Source organism: Euleptes europaea, chromosome 5, assembly GCF_029931775.1.
Source record: "Euleptes europaea isolate rEulEur1 chromosome 5, rEulEur1.hap1, whole genome shotgun sequence".
Classification (NCBI taxonomy): domain Eukaryota; kingdom Metazoa; phylum Chordata; class Lepidosauria; order Squamata; family Sphaerodactylidae; genus Euleptes; species Euleptes europaea.
In genome coordinates this window covers 59,263,353-59,277,845 of record NC_079316.1, presented here as the reverse complement: position 1 = coordinate 59,277,845, position 14,493 = coordinate 59,263,353, and the positions used below count along the sequence as shown (strand labels likewise).

General features: G+C 41.7%; 1 protein-coding gene across 2 annotated transcripts in view; it reads right to left on the bottom strand.

The window, feature by feature from the left end:
* ADD3 (adducin 3) overlaps positions 1 to 14,493 on the bottom strand; it is a 118,000-nt gene that overhangs the window by 55,440 nt on the left and 48,067 nt on the right. The gene's annotated exons all lie outside the window — the stretch shown is intronic.

Here is a 14,493-nt window from a genome sequence, read left to right as displayed (position 1 = left end):
TTGCTCCAGTGGACTCAACCCTTTGCAGAATTCTGGCCCAATTAAGTCTTGACAAAATGAGACCCAGGTGCTACCTACACAGCAGGTGGGGCTGTCCTCTCAGTCTTTTTAAGCCTTGAGCTGGAAGGAGAATCTTGCTGCTCCAACTCCTGTGCCCTGGTCTCCAGCTCATGTTCCAGACTACCAAAAAAGACCCTCCTTGCCTCGCCAAGGAACCTGGAGTCAGAACAGTGTTATTACTATTATACAGGTTATGTGGGTGAGGGGAGGGATTAACTCTGTCCTCTCCCAGCCCTAACTCCCCACATTCCACTGCTGCAGATACTTTCCTTTTCAGGGTGGTACATTTCTGATATCTGAGCTGTTCTGGGAAAAAATATCTGCAGCACACAGTGAGGGAGAGTTCAACACTCCTTATCTGCGCACAATTTTTGCTATATATTAACATAATCCATCTTATTTCACTGATAATGTAGATACATGAACATGCAAATATGAGTTGCCTCTTCATAGCTAGTTTATCCCCAAACTCTTTGGGGGAAAAGGAAGAATACGATGAGAAAATGAAATATGTCTTTCTGATACGCTTTCTATATGCACATAAATTAACCCCATTTTGGTTAAACTGCAGATTATTTTGAACATGTAAAAACACTGTGAAGCTGTTGAATAAAAATTTTCAAACAATGTTTGTGCTTGGTTTAGGAGTCAGTGAGAATACAGAACATGTTTGAGACAATGACAGATGAACTATCCTGCCAGAGTGCCATTCTCTTCTTCTTAGACTGGATAATGATGCATGGATTCAAGAGCAAACAAAGTGAGTGGAACAAGAAAATCACCCACATCTTCTATGGGTTTATTAAAAATTGAATAAATCTGATGATAATGCACATTTACTCAGTCATTAGAGCAGAGAGAAAAAGCGGTAAAATGAGAAGCTGAGCGTGAGCCAAGATACAGCAATAGATGACAAGATCAAAGGTAGAACTGCAGTCATTGGGAGTCACAGTGGTCTGGGGCCCATGAATAAAGAATCACAAGGAAGACAAAAAGATGAGAAGAGATGAGGTGTGGCCCGCTGTTCACAAATAAACTGCAGAGAAGTGATTCTCAAATGGTGACCTATCAGAAAACAAAGGATCACCAGATAATATTAATCGAGCAACAACAGGCATGTTTCATTCTTCCACAACAAAGGTCAAGCCTTTCATTGATCTTTTGACCTTTCCTTCACTAAGTATTCAGTGGTATTAAAACACTTGGATATGGGAGATGGAGACATTTCTAAACACCCACAAGTGAGTCATAAGCAAAGACCTGAGTTGTCTTAATAACAAAAAAAAGTGGGGGAGAGGGAAGAGTGCAAATCAGTGGAGAAGTCCTGAAAAGCCACTAAAATGGCTGGAAAAGATAACTTTAGTTTGTCTGCACCATTGGGACAAAACTATAATCCCAGAACACCATTGGTGCTAGGAAGTCCCCATATAGCAGTTATGTTTAGTAGTTATCTTAGATTATAAGAGTTACACATTCAGCCTTATTAGCAATTATATTTTAGATTTCTAAAAAGCAGCAGATTATAAGTATGGTGAAAAGAAAAACTGGAATAAAAATTAATTGTAACTTCCTAAAACAAAAACACAGCAAATATGAGGAATATCCAGCTGTTAAATCACTTAATCCCGTGAACAATGCTTACACAAATGACATCAGTTACAGTTGATATGCCAATAGTTTAACTAAAACAAAGGCCACTTTTAATAAAATATTATTAGATAAAAACCAAGTTTTGGCCACAAGTATAACCTAGAAATTCTAACTATTAAAAATGCACCACGGAGTAGATAAAGTTGTTTGGCAATACATTTACAAGCACTCTTAAGATCCATTTGCTAAGGGTGTTGTCAACAGTTGACACAGTTTAATGTGGCAGAAAACAGACTTCTGCTGGCAAGACTTACAAGTTGATTGTTTAAAAATGTGGAAGTTGCAACATGCTGGGATAAAAGTCCTTGGCCCAACAGTTACTCTTCATTCACAATGATCTATGAAGTTTATATGAACCTAAGGTAAAAGACTGCGCAAAAATCTTCCCCCTCATATGATTTGAATTCTGGGTTCCCTTCCAGTGACATATATTGACTGTTTTTTTTTAAAAAAAAATTTGTATTGCTTTTATAATTAAACACAAAAACAAACAAAAAAGAAAAAAAATTAAACAAAGAAATACAAAATAAAACATAAAACATACAAAAACATATACAGAGCACTATTACATCTATTACTAATACATTGTTTACTATCTTTTAAAAAGCATATAGTGCCCAAACCTCTACCACCCACCTCTGTGCCCTCCACCTTTGGACTTCCGGAGAAAGGTGACTGTTTGAGAAACATTGACTGTTTTTTAAGCCACCAAATATAAAGAGCCAACCAATAAAGCAAGCAAAGCGATTTTTAAAATAAAAAAAATGTTATGATAATAATAATAGGCTTCTGCCCATTTCAAGCCCAATTTGGGAAGTCCTGTTAATGTTAGCAAAATATGATATTTAATTTTTTCCACATCACTAGCAGATCTTAATAGCTACATGCACTTGTGGTGGTCAAGTGTTTCAGCTTGAATCACAAAGTCAGCATTTGCAATGCAAATACTGTTAACCTTTAAAAGTGTTCTGAAAACCCACACCAAAATATGTAAACATACCACTGTCATAGCAATAGCTCCTTCTTCTCAAAGACACATCTGAATTAGATTTGCTATTTTTTCTCACACTTCCTCACACTATTATATAATTGAAAGTACAAGAGAAATCATAATTGTGTTGCTTACCTTGAAGTAGTCCCCTAGAACTCAACTGAACGAAACACTGTCCTGTTCTGCTGTGGTTTGTGTGTGTGTGTGTGTTTTGGGGGGGGGGTGAACCAAAAACCTTTCAGTTCCCCCCAGAACAGCTCACTCCTACCTTGCTTTTCAAAAAGAAATAGCTGAAGTAACTTCTTCCCAATAAGTGCAATCAGAAACTTTACATTAACCTTAACCTTCTCTTTTTTGAGTAGTATTCAACTGCTTTATCTCACGGTGCAGGAATCTGACAGGGAAAGCGATATGGGAATCTATCTGCTGCCAGAAAACTGCTTGCATGCTAGTATATGGTACTGGCAAGATGAGGAACAGTTTGTGAGATAAGAAAGAGCATTTTAACACTATACAGTCACCATACTAACAAATCTCAGATACTTGATGGGTCTTAAAAGTACAAGATTTCTCTTCAAAAGTTTCATTAATTAGTTTAGAGACAATCTATAGGACCCCATCTGTTTGGATATTTAAAAGGTAACAATATCATATGCACTTTAGTTTCCTAAAAAGAATCAGAAATAATGATTTCTCTTGTGTTGTTGACCAATAGACAATAAGTCTTAGTTCAACAATATTTGCTTAAACTTGTTTTGGATTAAAACAATTGTTCTAAAACAAGAAGAACAGATTATTTAGTTTGGACCTGATGAACCATGAACAGAATTTGAGTTCCCAGAACACGTCCCCTTCTTCCTTCCCTTTCTTCCTAAACCCTCTGGAAAACTGGCCGTCAGGCCTGGAGGACCCCCAGGAACAGAGTATGATGCCGCAAAAGAGGAAATTAGCAGACGTCAACACATTCCCCTGAATGAAACAAGAGCTCATGCAGCTTTTCAGGGACACAGGCAGTTGCAGGAGGAAGATCTATTCTGTAAACTCATTCACATTTCATTAGATCCAATCCTTTAGTTTTAGCTGATTCGTGCACACAAAGTAGACATTATAGAGGCAGTATTCTTGCTATATGACAGAAAAGAACGTCTCTTATGATGGCACCTTCTACTTGCAGTTCTTTTAGACGTTCTTGAAGAAAAAACTAATTTACTGTATTTCAAAGAACACTTTGTTACTCAAGTTATTAAAACCCCATATAAAACAGTTAAAATATATAGCAGCTATTAAACAAGCACTGGAGACTGGTTTAACTTAAAGAACACTTTCTGGACTAAAGTTTACAGCTGATACTGAAAACTCACAGGAGCAGCTGCCAAGAAAACCCTTGTGCAGGTTCCCACCAATCAGATTACTTCCACAATAAGGCCTCCTTGGCCAATCTTAGAACAGGAGTTGGTATGTGGAGTTAGTTGATCAGTTACCTGGCACCAAAGCTGCTAAGGACCTCAAAAATTAATACCTGCACATGACACCCAGCTTTAGTCAAGCCTCTGGAAGCACTGCAGGTCTTGGGCCAGTATCTTGAGGCTGTGGTAAAGTGATTGCAGGCAGGCAAACAGACAAGGCTGAAGGGTTGCTTGCTGGGATGGCACAATGTTTGGCTGATACTGATGTACAAGCATTAGATGAGATTAAGCTTTCTTTAGTAGATCAAGAGCAGAGCTGGGGGCTGCTCTTGGGCCCAGCCTTGTCAATAGATAAACAGGATGGTGCTGTTGCCAGGAGCATTAACTTTCCACTACACCTAGCTCACAACCTGGCCCCTTAGGCTCCGTCAACCTAGCCATGGTGATCCATGCTACCATAACAATTGGACTACTCTAACATGTTCTCTATATGGAGCTGCCGTGGAAGCTTCAAATGGTACAAAGCTTCAATTGGTACAAAATGTAGCAGCCAGACTCATAAAATAAAAGCAACATAAAAAGTTCTTGTGGGTTATCCGGGCTGTGTAACCGTGGTCTTGGTATTTTCTTTCCTGACGTTTCGCCAGCAGCTGTGGCAGGCATCTTCAGAGGAGTAACACTGAAGGACAGTGGAGACACTGTCCTTCAGTGTTACTCCTCTGAAGATGCCTGCCACAGCTGCTGGCGAAACGTCAGGAAAGAAAATACCAAGACCACGGTTACACAGCCCGGATAACCCACAAGAACCAATGAACTCTGACCAGGAAAGCCTTCGACAATGTTTTCAACATAAAAAGCTTTCTTCATGCAGCAATGTAGATGTTTTTTGGGTAGGAACACAAGCCTTCTTTTCGTGGGCCTAGTTTGATGCCTAGCTCCTCCCACCCCCAGACAGCTCGTTTTGAAAGAGCTACATTTTTTAAATCACAGATGAAAATTAAGATATCTTTATTTTTATGATTACCTAGTTCATCAAAAAGGTTAGGCAAGAGGAAGAGACCCACTTTCTAGCAACAAACAAATATATAAACAAAAACATATGAGGGAGGCTCCTAATGCTAGGAGGAGGAGGAGGAAGAGGAGGAGAAAGAGAAGAGTCGGTTTTTAAATGCCGACTTTCTCTACTACTTACTATAGTATTCTCGCAAAATCTATTGTCATTGTAGAATTGGCACTTTCCTTTTTAGTTTGTGTTAATTTTGTTCCTTACATTTTCCCAGTATGTTTCTTAAAATAAATTATTTCAATTTGTCTAGAATACCAATTTCAGGTCTAAAACGGAAGAGACTTAGATCCATCTCAAATCTGAGATGCCATTGAAATTATGCATCAACTAGCCTGTGAGGAGGGGAACAGAGTATAATTTACCTCTAAAGGTACCATATTCTGTCTGCTGCACCTTTATAGATTTCATCATTTTTGATACCTGCATAAAAACACTAACATAAATAGAAAACACAGTCTACAAAACTATGATATGATACAAAAAGAAAATTCTATAAGTATTCACAGAGTAAGAAAAAGAATAATATGCCTTTCTCAAGTACATGGAGTATGAAAAAGAAATTCAGCTGAAATTAATGTAATTTAATTAGAAATAAGGTTTGGATATATTGTGGCAGTCATCCTAAGCAGATCTATTCCGGATCCTATTCAGGTCTATTCGATGGTGCTTACTCCTAGAGAAGTGTTAGGATGCTACCATAAGTCAAGGATGAAATGCACATAAATTATAATTAACCTTGGGACAACTGTAATTAATTATTTCCACTTATTTTTTACTTGAAAACTAAAACACAAGCTGCAAGGTAATATTTGTGTACTGTCCATACTTATATACATCACAGCTTTTGACCACCATACCGTTCCAATACATTAGAACAATCAACACTGAAACAGGGCTAGGAAAAAGGGAGCATTTTCTGGCACATTACAGTACATCATTGTAAGCACAATGGCAAAGGATGAGCTGTTAACCAAAAGTTCCCCAAATGAACAGGAAAAGGAAATCTACAGTGAAGATAGTGCTTCTTTCCTTTCCAGAGAAGATAGTTCCATTAGCACATCCTGTTTTTACTATGCTATCAGAACTAAAGCATACAAAACTATAGCAAGCATATAGTGGGGGTGGGGGTAGATAAGCACTGGTAATACATAAGTAACAGTTCACAGTTCCATATGTCCCACAGTCCAGGACACAACTACATCTTAATTTCTAAGTCTTTACTTTATCCTTTCAAAGTGAACATCAATTTGTAATCTGGTTCTTGGTGAAAGATTATGTTTAATGTGCAGCACTCAAACATAGGAGCAGACGTTCAATTAGAGAAGACAAGCAGGGGACCTGCAAGGACTTGCAAGAGTCATCTCATTTTCACCAGTATTCCCCCTCCCCTTCACTATTTCCTCTTTCCCTTCTCCAGCAATTCCCATAACCTCTCCCTTTTTCCTGCTTCCAACAGAAACCTATCTCAATAATACCATGTGTACACTCTATGGAACTGCAAATGTGTTCTCACAGCATTTGTACACACAGACACACATGCCTTGGCAATCCAAAAGGATATCCATGCAGTGTAAATGCAATTCACCATACAGAAACACACAGCTGGATGCAGTTATTGGCCCATACAAGGAACTTAAGAACATAAAAAAAGCCATGATGAATCAGACCAAGGCCCATCAAGTCCAGCAGTCTGTTCACACAGTGGCCAACCAGGTGCCTCTAGGAAGCCCACAAACAAGACGACTGTAGCACCATCCTGCCTGTGTTCCAATGCATCTAACATAATAGGCATGCTCCTCTGATCCTGGAGAGAATAGGTATGCAGCATGACTAGTATTCATTTTGACTAGTAGCCATGAATAGTCCTCTCCTCCATGAACATGTCTGCTCCCCACTTAAAGCCTTCCATGTTGGCAGCCATCACCACATCCTGGGCAGGAAGTGCCACAATTTAACTGTGTTGTGTGAAGAAATACTTCCTTTTATCTGTTTTGAATCTCTCACCCTCCAGCTTCAGCAGATGACCCCACATTCTGGTATTATGAGAAAGGGAGAAAAGCTTCTCCCTGTCCACTCTCTCCAAACTATGCATAATTTTATAGACCTCTATCATATCTCCCCTTAACCACCTTCTTTCCAGGCTAACTGCCCTAAGTGTTTTAACCGCTCCTCATAGGGCAGTTGCTCTAGCCCCCTGATCATTTTGGTTGCTCTTTTCTGCACCTTCTAAAGCTCCGCAATGTCCTTGTTTAGGTGTGGTGACCAGAACTGTACACACAAGTGTGGTCTCACCATAGATTTGTACAAGGACAGTATGATAGCAGCAGTTTTATTCTCTATTCCTCATCTAATTATGGCCAGCATGGAATTTGTCTTTTTTACAGCAGCCGCACACTGGGCTGACCTCTTCATTGAGCTATCCACTACCACCCCGAAATCCATTTCTTGGTCTGTCACTGCCAGCTCAGATCCCATCAGTGTATATGTGACATTGGGATTTTTTTTGCCCCAATATGCATCACTTTACACTTGCGCACATTGAATCTCATTTGCTATTTTAATGCCCACTCCTCCAGTTTGGAGAGATCCCTTTGGAGCTCTTCACAGTCGGTTTTTGTTTTAACCACCCTAAATAATTTGGTGTCATCTGCAAACTTGGCCACCTCGCTGTTCACCCCCAGCTCAAGGTCATTGATGAACAGGTTGAAAAGCACTGGTCCCAACAGAGGTCCCTGAGGGACCCCACTGCTCACACCCCTCCATTGTGAGAACTGACCATTGATTCCTACTCTCTGCTTCCTATTTTTCAACCATCTCTCAGTCCGTAAGAGGACTTGTCTTCTTATCTCATTACTATGAAGTCTGCTTAGCAGTGGGGGGGTACTTCGTCAAAAGCCTTTTGGAAGTCCAAATACACAATGTCCACAGCCTCATTCCAGCCTTATACTTTCTCCTCTTCCCAGAAGCTAAGTCCTGTGGTCGCAGGGGTAGAGGACTGCAGTGAAGGGAAGGGGCAAAATCACTCCTCCCTCTTCCATTAGCACAGCTGCAATGGTTGGCCCATTCTCCTCCTCATTGCAGCCCCCTCCCCCAATAGCATAGTATGAATCCTCGTGGGTCATACAACCCTAGGAATCAACTTTCCCTTTGGAAAGGTGGAAAGATCTGCTGATAGATCACTGGATCCAACTTACAGGGTAGCTAATGTGTAATGTTGCTCCAAACAGCTCAACTGCAGAACACCATTTCTGTTCAAGAGCCACCTTTTGGTTCCAATGTCTAAACTTGAGATGAAACCGTATTATTTATTTTATTGTATTTACTTTTATTTACAATGAAGTTTCCCACCGATTTCTGGCTCATTCTCTCTACTGCAACTTTCTTTTGTTGTTTGTTCTCACCACCCTTCTTTTCTCAATTTAAGTGCAACGCTTTACAATTACCAAGCTTCCATGATGAAAAGATTACACTCTTTTGTGTGATTTTTTTTAATGTGCCTGACCCACAGAGTGAAATACCCACCCCCTTTAACATAACAAAGTCTAATTAGTCTAGGAGTTACCTTAGAGTTAATATTATAGTGGGATTGGATTTTATAGTTAGCTAGTAGGAAACAATTCTTGGCTGCCAAAGCCAGCTGCAATTTGTGGACCCTGTACAGTCATGTTAATGTCCAAGGATTTAGCATTACAGCGACCAAGATTTTCAGAAGTACTGGGTATCATAACTGATGAATCCTCTTATTCTCCACCATCCAGCACAAAAATAGTCGTCCTTCTACAGCTATTCCATTTCCACCATAAACACCATCATTACCTGGATATTACTTTTCCAGTCCTCCTTTCTTTATCAACACAGCTGACCTGTAAGTAGAACAAAACAAAGCACATAATTCAAGGGAGGCCTTATACAAGGCAAAGCATGCAGAAATATTTATTTGTTAAGGGGGCTCAAGGTGACTTACACAAAGTAAAAAAGTAAAGGTCCCCTGTGCAAGCACCGGGTCATTCCTGACCCATGGGGTGACGTCACATCCCGACGTTTCCAAGGCAGACTTTGTTTGCGGGGTGGTTTGCCAGTGCCTTCCCCAGTCATCTCCTCTTTACCCCCAGCAAGCTGGGTCCTCATTTCACCGACCTCAGAAGGATGGAAGGCTGAGTCGACCTTGAGCCGGCTACCTGAAACCGAATTCCGTCGGGATCGAACTCAGGTCGTGAGCAGAGCTTTTGACTGCAGTACTGCAGCTTAACATTGCGCCACGGGGCTCCTCTTACACGAAGTACACACCTAAATAAACCCACAGTGTAACATTTTTGCTCCCTAAAATTGGCTGCACTACACTTGATATCTAGAGGACTTTGGTATGTGTAAGCATCATCTGAAAGTCTAACTGCTATACCATCAGGTGTGTTGGCTCTGAAAGATACAGAAAGAAATTTAAGGGTTTGAACCTCACAGCTCTATAATTTACTAAACTGTTGTTCAGTTAACCTGTATTTTAAGGTTTAACAAACATAAAAACATTTGATAACTTGAATATTTATTGAAATTATTGACTGCTTTAGGCAAATTGATTCTGTTTATTTGGTGTTTTGCTCATTTGTATTCATTTAAGATGTTATCCTTCCTCCCTGAGCCCAGCCAGCACCAGCCCTGCCTTGTGAGTCTCAGTAAGCACACCATAGCATTCCTATGCCCAGACACAAACCTAACCAGCTTAAATTCAGAATGATAGACAATGAATAAAAGGCTGTCAATCAGATATTTCATTCTAATCTTCACTAGTACAGTGTCATATATCAGAGTTAGCTGGGTAATGCAAGTTTTCCAAAAAGACATGCCACGTCTCTCATTCATTTGAAAAGAGGCAAGTCAAGTGTCTAGGCGTTCTATTCAACTTTCACAGCAAGTTACTATGCTACAAAACAGTCAAGGTATAGTTTTTACAACAAAACACTGAATCATCTACTATAGAGAAATATCCTCTGCATAGAAAAAAAAAATTCTTACATCTACCAATTTATAATGCTTAATCAAATTAAATGAAACACCTCCGGTACAATTCTTGACCTTCGTTTATAAAAATAAAGATAAAACCAGCAGATGTCAACAGAAGTTGCAAGGTAATGGATTAGAAACTGAATTTCTCTTTTTTACTTCATTCTCACCCCCCACCCACAAGGCATCAAAGGATTTGGCAGTAGAGATAGGATCCATGGGGAAATAATTGGAATTTTTTATAATATGGCATTTCCTTATACCACATGCCACAGGAATGCAAACAGCCTTACCAAGAAGTTTTTTTCTCATTGGAAACAACTGACAATAACTCAACAATTATTCCATCCCTAAATACTGCCAAAGACTTAAGCACATAAGCCTCTTGCACACGACAGCCCATGCATTCACTGAATGCATGGGGAGGGAGAGAGTTAGCAAATGCTTGGGCCCTGCCCCCTGCCTGGCTGGAGGGGCAGCTGCGTGGAGGAAATGGCCTTGCAAACTCCCCCTCCCTGTGATCAGCGCTGCAGGTTTTGGAACATTGCTAATCATGAGGAGAGAGAGTTCACACAGCCACTTCCTCCACATGGCTGCCCCTGAAGATGACCAGGCAATCACGCAGAGGCAGGCAACGGGGCCAGTGCAGTCGCTTCCACGGTCCTTCCCCTTGCATTGAGTGAACACATGAGATTGTCATCTGCACCGGGCTAAAGAATGCAAGGGGAGGATACAGAATAAACAATATAAACTCTCCAAATTACTAGAGAACTTTACCGTGAACCTATACACATTTTAGGACATACTTTCACTTTTAACAGAAAGCTTTACCTACATGGGCTAGTCAGCTTTCCCTGCTTTCTATTCCAAACCATTCAGATAAACAAATCATATAATACAAGATCAAATCTAGCCAACTGAAGACATTAGAAGATAATATAATTTACTAAGGTGAAACGATGGATGCCCAACCACCAAGAGCTGCTGGGTGGTTGATCTACTCCAACCAAGCAAGAATGGCAAGCAAGGGAAGATCAGCCTGGTCCCATTTTGATATAGGTAACTGTTTAACCTGGCAAACCACCCCGCAAACAAAGTCTGCCTTGGAAACGTCGGGATGTGATGTCACCCCATGGGTCAGGAATGACCCGGTGCTTACACAGGGGACCTTTACCTTTTAACTGTTTAACAGCTCACCTTTCTCTTTGGCATTATTACATCACAGATCTCCTTTCTCTATCTTTTCCCACCATGTCTTTTTCCCTTGTTTTTTATACAGTATGCTTGAGGATAAGGACTCCTTCACAATTTTATTCATATATAGAATTTAGCATAACCTATTTCAGGTCAGGAGAAGGGAAAAAAAGGAAGTATGGAATAGCTGAAGCAGGTGCCTTGATTGCTCAAGCATCAAGTAATAGATTTGTGGTATACATACTCAACATTTCAGATTAGGTTCCAAGTCATGAAAATGATTCCAAAAGGTCTGACAACAAATGATGCTTGTTGAACATTTCAGCCTTGCTGGAGTTAAGCAGATACAGTCAGTGCCTAGATGGGAACCCTCATGAGAATCCCTGTATCCCATTTTATGTCCCATAGAAAAAAACAAGATATATTAGATTCCACCTTATGGAATGTCCTGCCTGAGGAGGTCAGGAAGGCTCCCACTCTCCTGGTTTCCAGCAAACTATGCAAAACTGAATTATTCAAGAGGGATTTTCTACAAATGCAACAGAGTTGCACTGTGCTAAGTGGTTTGCAATTGGGCTGTGGTCTATACTACGGTATTTATCTTGCTGAAACTAGGATCCTACTATGTAATCTTTGCATCATTTAATGTGTCATGTAAATAATAATGTTTTGCTCCAGTTGTTTTTAAAATTTTCATTGGTTCTACAATCTTATCCTAATCCTATTGCATTGTTTATTGAATATCCCATCCTGTTGATTGTATTAACTCTCTCTGTAATAAGTCTTGAGTCCAAGTGAGAAAGGGGGACTATGAATAACATAAATATAAATAAAGAACTATAAATAAAATAACAAAGCAATGGAGTGGAGTCAGTGCAAATGTATTGTTTATTTTGAATTTCCAGGACTGATTTCAAAATGTTCCTAAGAGATTTTAAGTACCCAATCACTATCCAATTGCACAATTTGCCTGATCAAATTCATATATAAAGAAAGAGAATGTTTAAATCTCACCTGCGTGATCTGGTGCCAGTTTCATAACAGTACTAGAAAGCCCCCCAGACATTAAATATAGACACAATAATATAATTGGGATTAGAGATAAACACTTGATTTGAACATGGAATCAGGAGTGTTTTACTGAATAAACACTATGGCCATTAACGCATGGCCATAATCGAATTTATTTGTCCCTGGTGTATCTCACGTTTTATGTTCCTGCATTCAAAAAATTGAACGCACAGGGACATAAAACAGGGACAAATTTGGCTGCTTTCCCCGCCAGATAGAAGTCACTGCCCGGCCCTGGCCAGGAAAGCAGCGGTGGTACCTTTTCCTCCCCCACCCCACCCTACCCCCCTTTCCCCACCCCGGCCGGCGTTTGAAGCTCACCTCCAAGCAGCCTGCTGCCTGGATCCCCGCTGTCAGAGGGGAAGCCGTGGCAGCCCCTTCCGGCGCGCCAGGTCTGCACACTTCCCGCCGCCACAAACCTTCACCGGGCAGGCTGCTCGGAGGTGAGCTTCAAAAGCTGGGGGGGGGGGCGGCGTGGGGAGAGGGGGAGTGTCATGGGCCCTGCCTTGGGAGCTGAGGACTCAGAGGACTCTGAAGCTGAAGTGGAGGAACAGGTTGCCTCTGGGCCTTCAGTACCTCCATTGCAGTCAGTAGCACAGGAGCCTGAAACAACTCAGCAGGAACCACAGCTAGGCAGAGAGATGGAACAAGGGCAGACAGAAGCTACTCTTCCCCCAACCCCTGCAGCAGAAGCTGAGAATGGCAGCCCTCCAAGCAAACCTGAACCTGATAGGCATATCAGGACTCGGCAGCGTGTGGTTTTGCAGAGTAAAAGGAGGAGTGCTCGCTTGGAGAGGCTAAACAGACAGAGAACTGGTGCTGAGTCTTTTCAGGATGAAGCCTAGCTTGGAAGTGCACTGACTGATAAAGGCAGTGCAGGCATGCTTTCACTTTGCGGAAGCAACCGTGCAGTTTCTCTGTGTTCCTGCTACTGCCTCTGATTCATCTTTCCGGCCGTTGACTCCTGCCTGCTCTGACGACGCCTCTGACTTCTGACCCTGGTAAATAACAATCTTTGTCGCCTGCTCCGAAAGGGGCTAAATACCTCCCGCACGTCTGAGGACTGCGGGCACCGCCCAGCCCTTGGCCTACACCGGCACAGGGAGAGAGAGGCGGGAGTGGGGGGTTAGGGGAGGAACAGGTGCCGCCGCTGCTGCTCTCCCCGCCGGGGCCAGGTAGTGTCTTCCTCCCGGCAGGCAAAGGAGCCGCCGCCGCTGCTGCCGGGGCCCAGAAGTCTCCCGGTGGGGAGTCGATCCGGCCGCCCGGCACGCACGGGCAAGCTCCTTCCTCTGTTGCGCGACTTTCATTTAAGTTGCAATAACAGAGGAATTAGTTCTCCTGGGAATGTAGCGAAAGGCAGAGGGGTCAACGCGCGCTTGTGGAAAGCATGTGCATGGGGACCTTGCCAATTCGCTGCATTCCCGGGAGAAAAGAGGGAGAAAGCACCTATGCGTTAACGGCCTATAATTCCTGAAAGTTCAGTTACATTCCAAATAAAGCATGAAGTGAGGGAGAGAGCAAAGGAGGTCTTAATCACTTTTAGTCTGATGACATAATCAACGAAGACACAAAAAACAACGACACCAAATCTGAAACATATGGGCTGGGCTAGTTTTACTACATGTGTATAAACAAAATCTGTAATAACCTGAACAAGGTATTGTCACAATCCTGCCCTGGGTCTGTGTGGTCTCACACGCATGTTGTGTGTTTGTTCACCTGTATGCAAAAGCGTGTTTCCTCTTTGTTGCCACCACCCCAAGATATAAAAACCCAGCCTCTCAAGTAACCAGCACCTTGGTAAGGCTGCCTTTGAGCAAGTACAAAGAGCAGAGTCTCCAGTTACTTTAGCTCTCCCTGCGCACGTGTGTCCTTAGCATGTGTAAGATCAGTCTTCAGCACGTGAAGGAAAAACAGGCTAACTAAGTTGCATTAAAAGACCTTAGATGGAGCAAGCCCATCCCCATCCCCCTTGATGCGCTGTTGCAGAAGAGGAAGAGGCCCACTGGTCACAGCATCTGGGTGAAGTGTCTGAATCCAGAACAAAGGAAGATTTT